The 17,933-nt window shown below is 42.2% G+C and overlaps 1 long non-coding RNA gene across 5 annotated transcripts in view; it reads left to right on the top strand.

Moving 5' to 3' along the window:
• The window catches only part of LOC137856342 (uncharacterized), a 298,868-nt gene that overhangs the window by 265,959 nt on the left and 14,976 nt on the right, over nt 1-17,933 (top strand). For all 5 annotated transcript variants that reach the window (XR_011096373.1, XR_011096372.1, XR_011096371.1 and 2 more), the window contains exon 11: nt 683-786. This is a non-coding gene — a long non-coding RNA (uncharacterized lncRNA). The remainder of the gene's footprint in view (nt 1-682; nt 787-17,933) is intronic.

Here is a 17,933-nt window from a genome sequence, read left to right as displayed (position 1 = left end):
GATCGTTCACTGGCATTAAACCCTGTGCTAAAATAGATTGTTATGCTACAGCAGGTTGTATACTACAAAAACATTTTAGTAAGTGTCTATTTAAATAATCTTTTCAGTCTGACCTTACCAGAGAAATGCCATATGGATGCAGTTAGAGTCAAAAAGTTGTGTGCTCCAGAAGATTGGTTTGTTCCAGGTATATATGTAGTGGCATGGGTGTGACTGGATTTAGCAGGTTCTAGATTAGCCGTTTTGGATGGAGAATTGTTCTGTGCAAAACTCCTCAGAATGTGTGAAAAATAAAAATATAGGAGGAGCTGCAATAAGGACTGGTATTTGTAAAGAGTGTTGTCTGCAGGCAGGTCTGTCAGTTTGACTATTCATCGTTGTGAGGAATGTAGTGTGAAAAGGACACAAAAAGGCGTGAAGTCTAGTAAATAACAAAAGTGTCTCCTTTTGGACTGTTCTTTCTCCATCTTTAGTACAGTCTGCAGGGGTAATACACCCAGACACAGGCTTGTTATCTTATTCTGGTGCCTACTAGCAAGAAAGTGAAAAGGCATCACCTGTTCCCTGCAGTATCATGTCTTTATTAGCAGATCACAGTCTTATTGAACAAAAGGCATTTCTGAAGGAAGTTCTTTTATTTATTAAACTAATTTTTCTTGTTGTTTTGTTTTGTCTTAAACAGACTGGGAAGCCACCTTCTCCTGTGCAGGAAAAGGATCGGAGCTGACAGACTCAACACAACAAGCTTCTCTGACCAGCAACAGCATGGGAGGACTGAAAACCCAGGTAAGTCCGTGACAATATAACAGGTAAAATTGCATTGGCAGGTCATCTACAGCATTTGATCTACGCTTGTGCATGGTCAGATGCCTGCTTACAAACATCATCAACTAGATTTAGAAATAGCTTTTGAGTGTCCATCTGGATTGGCAGGGGGCATGTTACTAAACAGACATAAGTATTGAACTCTCTACCTGAAAGAGTTAAAAATGTTTGCACATCTTGAAAGTACAGCCAGTATTATAATGAATTACCTACATCTTCAGTGTCCACTTTGTCCTCACTGCTCTTCTTTAAAATCTGGAGCTCTGTTTCTCAAAGTGCTGCAGCAGATACTTGGGAACAGACAGAATGCTTTCTGAGGGACACAAGCAGCAGGAAAAGAAACAAATTTTCCAAACACCTTTTTCTACATTTTTTAAAGGCTATCTCTGTTAAAGTAACTGTATCTCAAAATTTTGAGTCACTTGTCCTTCTAGTGGTTGCACAGGACAGGAAACTGTCCTGTGACTTGCCGTCTTGCACGTGAGAGAGAGGCTCCAGCTGAAAAAAAGGCAAAAAGATGCAGCAGGAGAAAAGTTCAGTGGCTACCATTTCTGCGTTTAGGGCACAATGCCTTCAAATAGGGCTTTGTACGCTCATTCTACTAGCACATTTTTATGACTGCCTACAGCGGCTGAGGCAGGCTGGGGTGTTCTGAATCTGTTTGTTTTCATTTTGTGCAATTTCAGTGCCTTCAGCTGAGTCACGTTCTCCATGGTAGCTAAAATGTTATTGTTTTACAGCATGTTTACCAAATTGCAGAGCACACACCTACTGCAGGTCTTTTTTATGTTGTCTTACAGAGAAAGTGATTTATTTTTTTTCCTGAGATAATGGTGTTCTTATAACAGAAAAAAGTTATTACAGTAGATCAATTACTTGCACAAGCAAATCTGTTGACTTCAAAGCTTCAATTCTTTCTGCTAAATGATGCTCATTACCTTTTGGATTGGTATAGTTTTAACATAATTTTGTCAAAAGTGGTTAAGAAATTATTTAAAACTCAAAATTTTTTGTTTTCACAGACTTGTTTTTCTAGTGCATGTTAGTGTTTTCATTGACAAACAACTAACTAACGCAGATATGCCTCCCTGTATGTGTATCTGTCTGCCTTTGGCAGGAAGACCAGGTCTTGAATCTTCAGTTTTGCATTATAAACCTGAACAAATCTAATCAAAATCAGAACAAAATCATATTTGTGTTTCCAGTTAGCTGAGTGTCACTTCTTTCAAACCCTTTCTGATGAATTTTGAGCAGCTATAATTTCCATGAGATGCTGTTGTTTGTCTGGAACAGTCTGCCTAACTAGCTCACTACTGCAGGAATGTGGTAGATCCAAGCTGAAGAACAAATGATTGTTTGGCCCAGAAAACAAAACCTGAGCCCTGCATTTGCCTTGTCTTGTCTTGCCACATCATTGTTCTGATGTGTGTGTGTATATGTGTGTATATATATATATATATATATTTTTTTTTTAATAAGGGAAGATACCAATGCAAATATCTCTCCTATTCAATGTTTATCTTTGTCTCAAGAGCCCCAAATAAACTTAATTCAGACATTTACATTATTAAAGTAATGAAAAGTAGTACGTGTATCTTGCTATGTCCCTGGCAGGTGAGCAATTTGGCTAGCAAACTTCCACTTTACAGATATTCAGTCCAGGGAGAAATATTTAAGGCCAACTACTGAAGAAGACACTGATAAACACACAGTAGCTGAGCCATACCGGAGCAGTGGATTTACACACATACTCAAGCACTTTCCTAAATAGAGATGTTGCCTTAAAGCATAAACCTGTTCACTAACTGAGACAAGATGTGTGTGTAGTTACCCGCAACAGAATGGAAGGGATGGCACCATTGATGTAGGACTTTGCTGGGGAGGAGGTAATCAAGTTAAAAAATGGACATTTATTGCATGATGGAAAAAAAAAAAATAGGGAACACAAAATATGTGCATGTCTACATGTGTACACTGACATCTGGCTCTAGAACTACTACTGTTCCTTGTGGTCAGGGTTTGGGTATTAGGGAGTCTAGGACACATGATCTGTGTCTCAACTGTGAGTCAGGCTCTGTTCATTGCATCCCAGCTGAGAATTTGACCTCCCAACTTTTAGACTGAAAGGGATGAGTCCCTCACCCCTCTAATTACAGCTATTCCACTTTGAAAGCATCTCAAACATTCCCTGGAACAGGGAGAGACTGTTGTGTGCTCTGGCACATCAGGTCATTCCCAGTTCATACCATTGAGAACCACTGGTGAGAGTTTGCCTGAAAAGGGACTGCAAGCACCCATGTGAATTCTATAGCCATTTTACTTGTGTGACTGTTTGGTTTGCTGTTTTGCGTCGCATTAATATTTGCCGTTTTTATTCAGCTCAGTTTCTGCTCAGATTTTTCCTCTGTGTAAACGAAGCAGGAGTTACTGCAGAAATTGTATTACTTCTGTTTGAGATCTGCTTCTTGCAGTGGCAGCTTAAGTAATGTGAATTACCTGGAAAAAGCAAGGTTGTGACAGGACGCTTAAGGGCTCACTCCCAGCCTGAAGTGAATGAGTGAGAGCACATACGCATTTGGGGTGTGAAATACTGTAGGCTTATAGCGTATGCTTGTAAGTTTGTATAAGACATACAGCAGGTTTGCCTGGATAATAAAAGGTCTGAGATTTTGTATGTGCACTAACAGATGGCTCTGGAGGTGTACCATGGTCTCCTGGCTCTCTCTGCAAGAAATTTCTTGTAGTGCTTTATTCCGCATCAGAGTTGTGGTACCACTGGGGCTATAAATCCAAAAATAAATGAAAAGGGGATGTGGAGCAGCTCTGCACCATCACTTGCTGGTCTCTTTGCTGTAGTGGCTGACGTCAAGTCATCACCCTGGTAATTCCTTCCTCTCTCCACTGTGCATATCCAAAGGCAGTCCTTGTCAGTGGCTGTATGATAGCCCTTCTCTTTGGGACACCAGTTCATGGCTGTCAGTCTCCCTGCACAGGCTCTGAAGGCAGTGTTTCACAGAATCACCTCGGTTGGAAGAGACCTCCAAGAGCACCTAGTCCAACCTCTGACCTAACACTGACCAGTCCTCCACTAAACCATATCACTGAGCTCTACATCTAAACATCTTTTAAAGACCTCCAGGGATGGTGACTCAACCACTTCCCTGGGCAGCCCATTCATGCCCTCCATTTGTTCAAAGCCATTATTCCTAGTTCTTTCATGGGTAAAGTTAGGTGGCAAAAATGCAGGACCTAGCAAATTACAGCCTTATCTACCTTGTTCCACATGTTCCACGTGACGTTTTCCAGCTCAGGCTCTAGCCTCTCATCAGTGTAACATAGGGTCCTGACAGTATCTTTGGGGATCAGTGTAGAGGTCTCCTTTGTAGATGCTACAAAGGAATGTTTAAGTAGAAAAAAAAAAAAAAAGACCACATTGTCAAAGGCAGCAAATGATTATTATTTTTTTTTTTTATTTCATGATGTAACACTCGCTGCAAAATATAGTACAAACTGCAGTAGCTAGGTGTGGGTCTGGAGAATGGGCAGCCTGTATGCCTGTGTGTATGTGCCTCTTAGGGAGTCAGGTCAGCTGCATCTCAGGTGGACTTTGTTGGGTCTCAGCTCATGTTCCAGCAATCTTCAGATTTATATGCAGCTCTAGGCCAAGGAAAATGGGGGACTTGAAGCCGGGATGACACTTTCCTTGCTGTCCACCATTGGAGCACCGTTTCAGGATGCAAGACGAGATGTGCCAACTGGCTGCTGGGAGTGGAGGTGGGTCTCTATGGCAGCTGGATGGGAATTGGGCTGTGGTTTTAATTTCCCCATCCTTTGGAATCAATCCAAAGAGAAGAAAACTGCTGCAAGGAAAGGCTACACAACCATGTGGCCACTGAATTAAGGAGGGGATGGTGGAGTGATCAATCAGGACAAGGACGGTAGAATAATTCTGTGTGCACCATTGAGGCTGCCGTGTCATCTTGTTCAAAGAGTTTTGTAGGATTGTGATGTAGTATGTTTGCACTGGATCTCAAGGAAAACACCTTAGGGCCCTGTTGTAAGTATGGTTTGGAAATCCATGTAATCCATTGCTTACAGTTCTGGTATTATGCCAGAACATAGGTACTCATAAGATGCTTCTGCAAAGCAAAAAGATAAAGTTATGGAACCTCTTTTAGAAATAGATGGGGTTGGTCAAGGTGGTGAAATTACATTTAACAGTGTTCTCTTTCTCAATTTGGAAAGACTGATGAGATCATTTCAGTGTGAATGGCTTTCCAACAGGCAACAAAAGGAAAACAAAAGTCAAGTTTACAAGAGATTTATGATTTCAGAAGTAATTATAAAGAGCAGTACTAAGATAGAGCACCTAACACAAAGTAACTGAATTATCTCAAGAGATATGTATAACAAATTCTGTCAAGAATAATTAAGGTCACCAAACATCTTATATTGAAAAATCTCACACAGAGAAAAAAAATAGAAAGGTTCTTGTAGTCATTAAACCAATTTCAAACCTGAAAGATCTTATAAAAAATAATCCCGACAGGAAAGGAGGTAAGAAAGAATAGGAATGAGATACCCATAAGGCAGAAAGTTACGACATGGAGTTTGAAATCTCTGGTTCAGGGTCCCTTTCGTGACTGCCAGAATGAGCCTCTCTTCAAAACCATCAGATTCTATTAATGACATAATGGTGCTATTTCTGGGAGTGAAAATTCGGTATAAAAAAAATATGAGAAGTATTGGAAGTTAAGTTTCCATCTGCTATCTCGACAGCCCTTTTCTCACCTGGAGTCGGAGACCGTGAGCTGTAGCACCCCTTTCTCCTATCCCTTCTTCATAAAACAGGCTTGGAGAATCTGAAGCTCCTTTTTACCATCTGGATCAGTGCTGCATGTTGGCTAAGAGGACAGGGGCAGCTGCCAGGGTGGGTGAGTCAAATTCCCAGCACCATTACTGATGCAGAGTCATGTTGAGCAAACAAGTGGCAGCAAGCCCCCCGCACTTTGTTTTTTCCTCTGTAAATTGGAAGTTGAACTATTTACCACCTTGCGCATGTCGGGTGTGTACATAAGGAAGGCACTGTGTAGATGCTAAATATCTCCACTCAATTGCTTAGCTGTAAACATTAATAGGCAGGAAAGCTTGACTCGGTGATCTAATCTGGACATTAAATCAACAGGCTCACTGCTGGTAGCGTTAAAATGTGCACTCCTTTAAAATCCTGACCTTTAATCACACACATTTAGTGGGTTAGATGATAACCTTTTGATGTCTAGAAAAGACTTGGGATGATCTAGATATTAAAATTCCAAGTGGTGCCTGCAGCAGCAGCTTTTCATTCAGCTTAGCAGGTCTTCACCTGCCTCGGCTGACAAATACATCCTTCTGCCAAATAAGAGGACACCATGCATGTCAAAGTGGGAGAAGAGTCTGACAGTGGTGGTAAGATGCTTGCATTTAGGAGGGAAGAGTCACTGGATAGCAAAAAGCCTCACCTGAATTGACAAGTTAGAAAAAGAAGTAGAAGGTTGTAATAGACCATTATGGTGGGCTGTGTTGTGCTTGATCATGTTATATTTTGAATTAGGAAAGGTCACAATCTGGTATGGACATTTATTGATATTTGCTGGCATTCTTGCTATTAAATCTCTTTCAATACATCCAACTTGCGCCTGTTCCCGTCAAACTTGCTGTAGCTTTCAAAATTCACCTAAACAGAGAAATTTCTCAGATGTGATCTGAAGAGGATCTCTCAGTGTATGTTCATACACCAAGCTAAAAAGGATGCCATTTAAAAAGACCTGACCATTGCTTTGATAAGAGTTGGAAGGGAAAAAAAAAAAATAAATGTATGTATTATTATCATAGTGAGTTTGCTTAACCATGAACAGAGAAGTGGAGCCTTTTTCTGCAGTTGACTCCCATATTCTATAAGTAAAAATCAGAAGAAAAATGTGGAAAAACAAGGCTTGCAACTGTAACAGTGCTGTTTCAATGAAATAAATTTCATGGGCACATTTACATTTCGATGCCATTTTCAATGGAAAGGTGTGGAAGCAAATAGTTTGTGCATGTCACTTATGTAATGCTGAATTGCTTGTCTCAATGAGTTAAAACATTTAATTTTCATGCTATTTCATTTAATTCCATTGAGGCTTTTGTACTCTAACATTCATTTTATGCTAAAAAGCTCTATGTTCGCTTTTATATTGCTTCAGTGTTGATTTAAGACATCCTATTCTCTCTTTAAACAAAATGGTTCAACATTATCAAAACACAGCCGTTTGGTATTTCATGAGAAATCTCAACTCTTGTACTATTTCATAATACACATGCATTTCAAAATGTCAGAAGATCCCACTGAACAAAAGTGTTTCCTTTCCAGTTCTGGTGGAGAAATTGCTTTTGGACTGTTACAAGTACTGACAGCATGCGTTATTACTTTTGCTGGGTGGCATTTCTTCATTATGTCCTTGGTCTGAGTTTTGTCTAGAACATGTTTAAGTAGTCTTAATGTTGGTTTTGTATCAGTTTCTTTAAATGTACAGAGAAGAGGTATCCATTACTCAGTGCTTCAGTGGTCACGACATCACACCATCTATGAAGGTGGTGGTCCATGACCTTCTAAAAAGGCATTTTGTTCAATTCCTGTTCCTATTTTCCTAATACAGCATTCATTGCTGTTTTCTGGGTGGCTAATTACTATTTCTATTCACAGATGAAATGGCTTTTCCCATTAATCAGCCAGCTGGGCTCTCTGTTTGCTAGGTATAGTCCCTTTTCTTGGAAAGGACTCATTTTTAACACTTGTTTAAGTGATTCCTCAGGAAATCTGGGGTAGATATGGGGAATAGGTGAGTTATAAGCTACTTCAGGCAATATAGCCAGCAGGTGATATCTACCCTTTCTCAGGGAACATGACCCTTAATTCCAGTTGGCTTCTGTTGCAAACCTTGTCTTTGTGAACCATGCCTTTTACTGTAACTTTGTCTTGGATAAACCCAGTCAACTGCCTGAAGCTTCTCACAGTGAGGCAGGTGATTTATATCCCAACTCCTCCCAGTAACTCTCTTCTGCACTCTCTTGAAGATAATCAGAGTAGCATGGAGGTAGGGTGGAGGTTAAATGCTTTATGTTATGCAGCTGTGCAGGAGCAGATGTGTTGGTAGGCCTCGAGGACTGGCATGGCCAAGGCTAGAGCTGGGACATCTCAAGCAGTACTTTTTGAGTGTGGGGACTGGGCATTAACAGTTTCAGAACAGCCTGATGCCTTGGAGTATTGCATTTTGCAATATTCTTCATATAGGATTTCTGACTGAAGATTTCTGTAGTGGTTTGGGTTTATGGTAAACAAGAACACAGACTTCTTTCCCCTGTGGTTGCCAAGAAGCCAGCCTATGTGAGGAGTGCTACGAGTGTGCTTTCCACCTTACTTCTTCAATATTTGCTGTCTATAAACACCTTCTGACTCTGGGTAAGATGCATTTTGATGGTATGAGGACTATCAAGAAAGAATTCGCTCTCCTGTGGTATTCCCAGAGTGGGGAGAGCAGGCTCTGAGAAATGTTGCAGCTTTGTTTTTGCCAAAGCTTACTCAGGGCAATACAACCAGACAGGCTGGTGAGATGTCTATCTACGTGTCTGAGCTCAATCAGATAGATTTTCCCTGTGTTCCTCTGGTGAATTCATCACTAAGCCTGCATTTCCGCATGGTGGGACGTAGCGGAGGGAAGAAGAGTGGTTGGGAAGGTAACTGTGCTATCATCGCCTAACACAGAATTTGCAACCTCTCTCTTTTTGTCAGAGGCTAAGTACCGGGGATGTTAGGCTCTGTCATTGTTGGGAAATTGTTTTTCCATTTACTTAATGCCCTAAGAGCTCTTAGAACTCTATCGACCCTCTGTGAGGGAAAACTAAGGCTGGTTTCCCTGACTTGTCCCTTTTCCTAACAAAACAAGCACACAAAAGGGTATAAGCTTGTTAGAACTCCAGAGGACACCGTGGCCTTTACTCCTGAGCTTTTGTGTAGGAGTAAAACCGAGTTTAAAAAAAAATGACAAAATAAGCCTTACTAATGGTGGTGTTACGGAATCATTTGCTGTCACAGTGATGCTATCTCCGTCAGCATGTTGGATAAAGGCTAAGTGTTCCTTGGCCAAGCTGCCCCAGATCTTCCATGGCACATTTTCCATGGCAGATGGTCACGGCAGAGCTGGGGACAGCCAGGACGAAGAGAAAACATGCTGCCCCCCAAATCACAATTTCCAAGGCTACGAAACTGAGAAGTACAATCAAAGGCATGGCTGTCATTTGGTGACACTGGAAATGTTTTGCTAAGTGTTCCAGTAAAGATGATACAGTAATGGTGTCACATTGTGCATTTATATGTCACGGTGCTTTTTACAGTAGCTATAGACTTGCAGATACACTCCTTGATAATCCTACAATTTTATCATCAGGGAGTGATAAGCTCTCAGATATGAAAGCTGATGTCAGCATCTTCTGCCACTTTGATCTGCGTGAGTTGATGCCTTGAAAATTAATGAGAACGCTACATGTGAAATCAGAATCAATCTGCTGTGGAGTTTTTTCCCCTCTCCGCCTTTCCAGGAGTGCTGGCAGGGGGAGGAAGGGGGGGGAGAGAGACATGCGTTATCAAATTTTAAGCGTGGCAGAGTATAGAGGCTGTAATCTCATCTCAGGATTCTTATGGCTTTAATAAACTCTTCATGCTTCATTCTTGCAGTTTACTGCATCATAGGGACCCTTCTGCAAAATTGCGGCCATAAATTTTTCCTTCTGCTGGACAGATTTTACTCCCTTGCTTTGGTATATATGTCATCCTGCTTTCAGCAGAGTCAAGACATGACAAAACTGATTAAACATTTGTATTACCTTTTCAAAATAGATAGAGAACTGCAATTTCTTAGGTGGAGGGAAAGAAGGAGAAGGCGTTGTGGAGTACGGTTCATAGGTGCTTCTCAAACACGCAAGGAAAAGTAAGACTCAACTCCTGCCACCTCTGGGGATGAAAATTCTTTGTCACTCAATCTAAGATGGGCAAAATATGTTTATTACTACTGGCATTTGGCAAAAGGTATTAGTCAATCATCCAAAAAAGCATTATTGTCCTGCCATCTGCTCCCACATCTGCTTAAGTCCTGATGGCCCCCAAGAAACTGTCTGCCGTTAGCAGTGATCCCTAAAAATAAAGTTCCTTTTACAATGGGTAAGCGAACTAAGTAGACCACGTTCTCCCTTAAGATGGTCTTCTGGCTGAGGCTGCGCATTAATTATGTTCTGGGCTGGCAGCTGTAATTTGCAGTGATTATTTGCCGGCTCCTGCTGGAGGAATTTGTGGGGTGGAGCCTGTTGCAGTCCCATCATGTTTTCATCTCCCTTCTTTGTCTTGACATGGCCTCGACTCACCCTGCTGCTAGCAAAGCTTTCCCTGTGCGTGCTGCTGATGTACGTGGCACAAGACCGGTGGTACCGATGGCTGCTGACACGAGAGGTGGTGGAGCTGGCTGTCGGGTGTGCCACCTTCGTGTCACTGCTCCTGTCACTTCCCCAGTGGAGGCAAGAGCCATGCTGCAATTTCCTGGTCTACACAGGTATTTTTTGGAGGCTGTTGTTCTTCTGAACCTCTAAGGCACCCAAGGTCCTGCATCCCCATTTCCTCCTCTGGCAGGAACACAGGGACACTTTGTTCAGTTGCAGGCATTTTATTCAGCAGCAATATCGTACTGTTTTTGTTGAAGGGACGTGCTGCCATGATGTTAAGCAAAAGGAGAAGCTCTCGCATATGAACAGAGAGATGTTTTGGGAGTAAAATCCTTTTGCTTCGCAAAATGATCCCTGCTGGAAAGAGCCTCTGACCGGCAGGTAGGCTCAGTTGCTTCACAACACAGCAGATGTCAGGAAAGGGAGGAAACCAGCCTGCCTAAAACTTGAGATTTGAGAGGGAAATCAGTTAATTTGGGGCTGTCGGCTTAGATGGTTTGTGCAATGTTGTTGCGTGTCCACACTTTTCCTGCTCTCAGTGATGATGATCACTGAATGATGGAGCTGCAAGGATGGAATATGCACGATGCTGGGGAGATAACTGTTTTCCAGCTGGGAAGGCAACCCCAGAGCTGCCAAGGGAGAGAAACTACAGAGTGCAATAGAGTCAATACAGCTGGCGATGTATCTGCTCCCATGACAGCTGTTGGGTACACATAGGTGAGCTAGCATCAAATGAACAGCTGGAAATGGGAGCAAGCATCTCTGGGCACACTCCCTGTGTGGTCAGGTTGTGCTCTACAATACATGGGAACTGTACTTATGATTGGAAGTGGATTTTTACATGTTGTGTCCTCGTTGCAAACAGTTTTGAGCAAAATGTCAAATCAGCATTGAAACGGAGGGGTAAGGTGACATTAGTAAAACATTAGTAAAACATTTGCTGGGTAATGTTTTGGCCACTAGGAAATGCAATAATTAGAATCTAGCTCTTTGGGGCTTGGGGTTGATGTTTTGTTGTTGTTGCTGTTCTTTGAGGTGATCAGAAGAGTTTTTAAATGGACAAAGGCATTAAAAGCTTCATGCCCATCTTCCTAAGGTTGCCAAGTAAGCTGTAAAAGAAATAGGGTATTTTTCCATGACAAACAAACAAACAAAAGAAACTGCTTAGTGCTAAAACTTCAGAGTAGAAGTGTTCTTGTTTTTCTCCTCTTTCAGGGACTCGCATTCAAATTAATCGTACATAATGTATTGAAGTCTTTTTTTACTGATAATGAAAAATAAATTCAAGTAATCATGGTGCCTTGGTATAAATGTCACAAAGTTTGACCACACAAGTTTATAGTTTCAAAACTCAAAGGTCTTCCGATTAAGAACTAATTTTAAATGTGTAGCTATCATGCTGGTTTCAGCAGGTAGCACATCTGATGGGATGCAGTACATGAATTTAAAAAGCGGTTAAGATTTATGCATCTGCATTACCATTGTCAGAAGAATCTTGCGTGGTTTCTTTTCTCTTTTTTTCTTTCTCCTGAATGGTTTGTGTTAAGTTCTTAGATTACAAAGAAGGGTCTTTGTAATTTTCTTACTTTATATTGAAGTCTTAGTAAGACTTCAATATAAAGACAAGAAGAATGAGACAGAAACATTTCATAGTTCAAGGCGGATTGTAAGATGGATGGGAAGGAAGCAGGATAGACAATTTCCTGGATTTTCTTTCAGCCTTATTTCCTGTGATCTTGTAAATCTGAGAGCTCATTCTGAACATCCATATCCATGGTAGGACCCAGTGTTGTGTGCCGGTGGGGGTGTTCCTGTAGATTAGGAGTTTCCTGACCAGGTACAGTTGTATTTGTGCATGGACATGACTTGAGGATTGCTGTCTTCTCTGCTGTAAATGAAGAGCAGCATTTAATCCCTTCTTTTTAGCTAAGTTTAACCCATTGTGGAACACGCAGCTCAACACTTAGCTTTAGATAGTCAATTGTATTCACAGTGTTCCTAGAACCTCTGTCCTTTGGTAAGGAAATGTGAATTAATTCAACTAAGAGCATGTTCTTTAACAACTTCTACAATGACTTTGCTCAGCTCCTTACTTGCATACCCGTGAGGAGCACTTGCACAGTGTGTTGCACCCCTGGTCTGTAGAGCTCACTGCTGTTTGTAATCCAAAGTACTGATCGTGGAACACAAAGTCCTCAACAACCTCTGTGTTGCCTCTGCTAAAAGCCCTGTATGAGATCATGCACTGAAAAGCCTTTGACAATCTTTATCACGTCTTACTGATGTTGTGCCTAACAGGTTGGAGAAGAAAAAAAAAGGAAAAAAAAGTTTGAAGTACAGAGCACCAGATTTTCATTCTCAGTGGGTATTAAAAAACAAAACGAAGCTTTCCAAGGTAGTTACTGGATTTAGGAAGAGTGGTTTCTTAGGAATTCAGAAAGCTAGCCAGGAAATTGGTATCCAAAAGCTACTTCAGAAAATCTGATTCCTGTTAGATTGCTAAAAAATGCACCAGGAAAACTGAAATGTCCATTTCAGGCCACTTTCAATATTTGAAATTGTAGGGAGCTGTATAATTACCTAGCAAGCTAATTTAAGAAGAGGTTAAGGTGTGTGTTATTCTGGTAACCTGTACCTCCAGCCCTTTCCATCTCCTCTGGACAGGGCCCCCCAAAGAACTGATGTTTTCACAGAGATGCTGTGCTAAAATAGAGGTAACTGAGCTGTGGAGCAGAGCCTGCCACCAGCACAGCCACAGTGCTTTAGGGAAGGTGCAATTTCCATGAGGAGCCTGGGGCACAACCAGGGCAAGGAAATACAACTTCCACAAGCCACTTTGGGGATCTCAAAGGAGAAAGCAGCCACTGTAGCTTTTTTTCTGCCAGTTTTAGCCAGGCAAGGACTATGCTCATTAACCTTCACATCGCATTGCGAGGTCTATTTGCTCAAGACTATGCTTGAAGGAGAGAGGTTATACGCTGAGCTGATTTGACAATAAAAGCATCAGTGTCAGTTCTGCATTCTTTTATGAACTCGTAATGTTTTAAATTGAAATACATTTGTTCAGAGACTGCCACGGGTATACATCCATCACAGAGGAAAATAAAGTATCACACTATTTCTGATTCACCAGCAGTTGTACCATCAGAGGCTGCTGATCTATGTCAAATGTGCTACTTAATCAGGAGGAACAGGGGAAACAAAATTTTCACAGACACATCCTCCTTGCATTGTCCCGCGGTGGAGTTTGCTGCATTTTCGAGGCAGTGGATTCCTAGCCAAAACCTAGCTGATTGTTGGAAATCTTCAAAGACATCTAGCACAGCTCCTTGCCAAGCTTCTGCTCCAGACCTGTTCGTACTCTTGTGCCAAATATCGCAAGAGCCAAAGGCAGGCTGCAGGTTTGGTAGCAGTTTAGGCTATCTTCTTTTGTTGTCCCATGTTATTGCTGTCATTTGGCTTTTGCTATTTTTTAATATTTTTTTTTTGCCAGTTATGCCTGTTCAGCTACTTAATCTGTTCTCACTGCAATGCTACAAGAAACAGGTTAACCCACACACTAATGTTTCAGTGCAATGCTGCAATTTGATAACAATAAACAGAAGCTTTTATGAGGCTGTAAATGTCTCCTCCATTTATAAATATTGTACTATAACTGCAGGCTCTGGGGTTATCACGCAGTCAAACCCTTTATCAAAGCCAAATATTTCCTAAAGTACCACTCTTAAAAATCTTTTGCAGGCATTAATGTTTCATTAGTTCTCTCAAATGAGTCTCTATGGGAATCTGGATGGCAAGTAAAACCTACCTCTAAAACATGGGAAAATTAACTGCATTTTTAATTCATTTCTTCAGGATTTACTCCACATGGCTTTTGGTGGTACATACTTGGTATTCCAAGTGAACCGTGCAACTTCTCAGTTTTAAGGTCGGCAGTAAAATCAGTAGCATTAGATCTATGAATGTGCACTGTACAAACAAGTACTCAGCCTCCAGACAGGTTTCTCGCCTGTGTGCCCATCCATCCCTCCATCTCTCCCTTGATGTTCCGTGGAGAGTATTTGTGCCTACCCCAAGCATGTGTATACCCAGCAGACCGTATTACAAAGCCTGCCAAAGCTCCAAGTACAATTATACTACTTCCCAGCACCCTGCAGGGACAGCTCATTTCATCTTGCAAAGCATGTCCTTCAGCTTGCAGCTCCTCCTTTGCAGGATGCAGCTCTGCTGCTAGTTCCAGACCTGTCTCATTTCTACTGAGCTGGGGAATCGCTGTGCTGTGTGGGACCAGCCTGTGCACGGGCACGTCTGTGTGTGCCTCTCTTCAGCCTGGCACCTCCCGTCTCTGCTTAACGAGCCCAAATTTCCAGAAAGAGGTGGCCAAACTGAAGTTGCACCCATGGTGCAACAACCAAAGAAGCACTCCTCAGGTATTTGACCTCTTCACAGATTTTCAGGTCAGTACCTCTAGCCTTGTGAAATAAGTATCCTCAGATCCTGTTCAGTGTTGAAGTGTGAGTAAGTAGCAACCTGTTGTTACTGCACAGTGGAGCAGGGCTTTGCAATTCATGTGAAAAAAACTGATTTTGTTGCCTGTAGTGACTTCATTTTTTCTGGTTCTTACACGGTCCTTCAAGCAGTGCTCAATATTGTTTGTGTAGCTTGTTCAGTAGACATTTCACGTAAAGATCAGCAAGAGCACGGATGGATGAGACTGAACCTGCAGTGTCCGTTTCGCAAGTGACTGACAGTTCATCCTTTCTCTGGACAGTATTTTTTGGGACTGATCTGTAAACGTGTGAGGTGAGCACCTGCAATCTATAAGGCCTCTTAGGAACACAAACAAAGGCAAACACCCGTGTGCTGCCCAACCTAGTGTGGCAGGCACTGGAGGGAAGAGAGAGCCTGGGGAAGGCAAAAGCACACCAGGGAGCCGAGTCTGTCCTTGGCAGTGAGCTTTGTGTCAGCATAACTGCAGATTTCTGCAGAACACTGATGCCCGTCTCATTCGTGTCACTTCTCTGTTATTGAACCGATTGCAAATGTGTTTATCGATAGTTCCCCAAAAGCATTAGTAAACAGGGAGTCAGCAACATAAGGGTTATGTAACTGGTGGGTCTCCCAGGAATCTGGTTGGATGAATCTACTTGGACCAAGTCGTCTGCATGATCTGTTCCTGTGGTCTGGAAGAAACTGTCCAATCTTTGCTGGAGGGAGAAAAAAAAAAAAAAAAAAAAAAAGTTGTAGAGTGAAAAATACCAATAGGGATAATGAAGTTATAAGAAGCAGGGGAAGCTGTGTGGTGTCATTGCTTTATTTGAACTACATGCAGTCTTTGGTGTAGTCTCACTGGGTGGTGTTGAGTATCTCAGAGAGTGGAGTCTCAGCAGAGGAGCTGAGCACCTCAGGAGAAGTTGTCAGTGAGTTCCTGGGGACCTGTTGGGTTCAAATGCAAGAAGCTGTCTTCTGAAAGTAGGGTGTAGCCAGAGATTGAGAGAACTTGTGTTGTTTCCAGGTACAGAGTTACGGAAGCTGTTACGTGAATGGTGTCTCCAAGGATGTTTGGGAGCTAAGAAAGGTTCGGAGAAAAGCAGAAAGCATTCATGGTCTAGAAACCTGCTTTTCTGAGGCACACCTATGCTTATTGCGAGCTAATTTAACTCTTGTAATTTGATTATCCAGCCTGCAAAAACCTACCTGTGACAAATCATTACAGTAGGCCCACAAAGGTGCTTTACAAACCTGTGCACTGAAAGCATTTCTCCTGGGCTATTATACGGTCATTTGCAGCGAGTACAGAATTGGTGAATTCAGTCCCCAGGTTCTCCATATTTCTTTTTCTCACATTTTATGAAATTGCTGTCTGTGGCAGTGACAAGACACCTGCAAATACCTTGCAGGAAAGTTATTCGTCATCAGTGCAGGCAGTTTGAAGGCGTAAGCAAACAGAACTTGGCAGGATTTTTTTTTTAATGAGAGCAGTTTTAAGCAATTCAATGTGAAAATTGTGAAGGGATTCTTTGCACATGCCTTCAGGTTTTCAGTTGCTTTCCTGTCCACTAATTAAAAAAAAAAAAAAAAAAAAAAAGTAATTTTGAATTCATTTTCCCAAATTCTGGGCCTTGCTGATTTCACATGATGGCTTTGCCACTCAGCTTCTCACCAACAGGAACCACAGAAAGACTTCGGAGCTAGGAAAACTGTAGTTGGGATCTTTGATACTCAAAATCTCCACCAAAAAAAGGCATCGTGAAAATAATTGGCTGGAAAATGAAGTTGGCCAGAGAGAGTCTATCAATAAAGTGGGAACGTTGAACAGGGAAGGAATGACTAACCCCAAGTTGGGGTAGATGATCCATCTCTTCCCATGACATCTCTCTAAAGCAACTGCTTGTGCTCATGCAGGAATTACAGGGTCAATGCAGAGATTATTTGATATTGATCTTCAGCCTGCCTTTATGCAGATCATAAGTCTGTAAAATTAGAGCGGTCCTTGCAAATTTATTAAAATGGCTTAAAGCACCTATTAATCACTTTGGAAACGCAGGTCAGAGACTGTGAACTGGAGCAATAAAGCCGTAAGCCACTACCAATTAGCTGTGGAGTTTGCACAGCAGGGCTGCTGGGCTCCCTTGCGTGTGGGTTTCCCAGCCAAGCACGCTTACTGTTGCTTTTTTCCTAACTAAACAGGGCTGCCGGGGCTCCCCAGATCATCGCCGTACCCCACCGTCAGCCATTAATTCTCATTAAGGAGGGATACCTGTAGATTATCACCAGGACAGTCGTATAAATTATTAATATCAGAACCAAAGCGTGCCAGATGTGAGAAATGGGAGGCACTGGAGAAAGCCATGGGCATGCATCACTGGTCAGGGGAGCAACAGGGGCTGGCTCCTTATCTACACAGGAATAGTGGCTGTGCTGTCGTATCCCATCGCTCCTGATAAAGGAAGAGGTCACTGCCGTGCACGCTTGCTGACAGAATGAGGTCGTCGACGTTATCCCTGATTAGCTGAATAATGGTTGTGACAGCTTCTTCGTTGTCTTGCCTTAGAAATGACAGTTTGTTTTCTATCCCCACCGACTTTTTTTTTTTTTTTTTTTTCTTAAAGGGAACAATGCTTGCAAAACAGGTCCCGAAACTAAGGTCTGGGGGGCTGGATTTTTTATTTATTTATTAAATTTTCTTTCTCCTTGTGAAAGGATAATGGGAAGAGGAGAAAAAAAAAACTTAGTGGGTTCTGTGGTGGCAGACACCCCGTGTATCTAGCAGTGTGTCCAAAGGATGCTGCTCCTCAGGTGAGGCAGGCAAGCAGCTCTTGGGTTATGCTACCAAGAGGATCATATAAACAAGCTGAGTTAAAAGCAGTGCTTTTTTTTTTGGCAGGGGAGGGTGATTGTCCCAGCAGCTCTGCTGTCACAAGTGGTGGATCTGTCCCTGCCACCCTGCAGGGTCTCAGGGGCACATGGTGGCTGGAGATACATGCTGCTCCTCCTGCCTCCCCCCAGGGTTATGTCCTTGCAGCAAGGATCACCAGACAGCTCTCTCCATCCCTTGAGGAGGAGGATGGCAGTGCCATGTCCCCAGTGCATCT

This window comes from Anas acuta, chromosome 4 (assembly GCF_963932015.1).
Source record: "Anas acuta chromosome 4, bAnaAcu1.1, whole genome shotgun sequence".
Classification (NCBI taxonomy): Eukaryota; Metazoa; Chordata; class Aves; order Anseriformes; family Anatidae; genus Anas; species Anas acuta.
The sequence above is the reverse complement of the archived record's forward strand: the minus strand, read 5'-3'. Positions and strand labels throughout refer to the sequence as shown.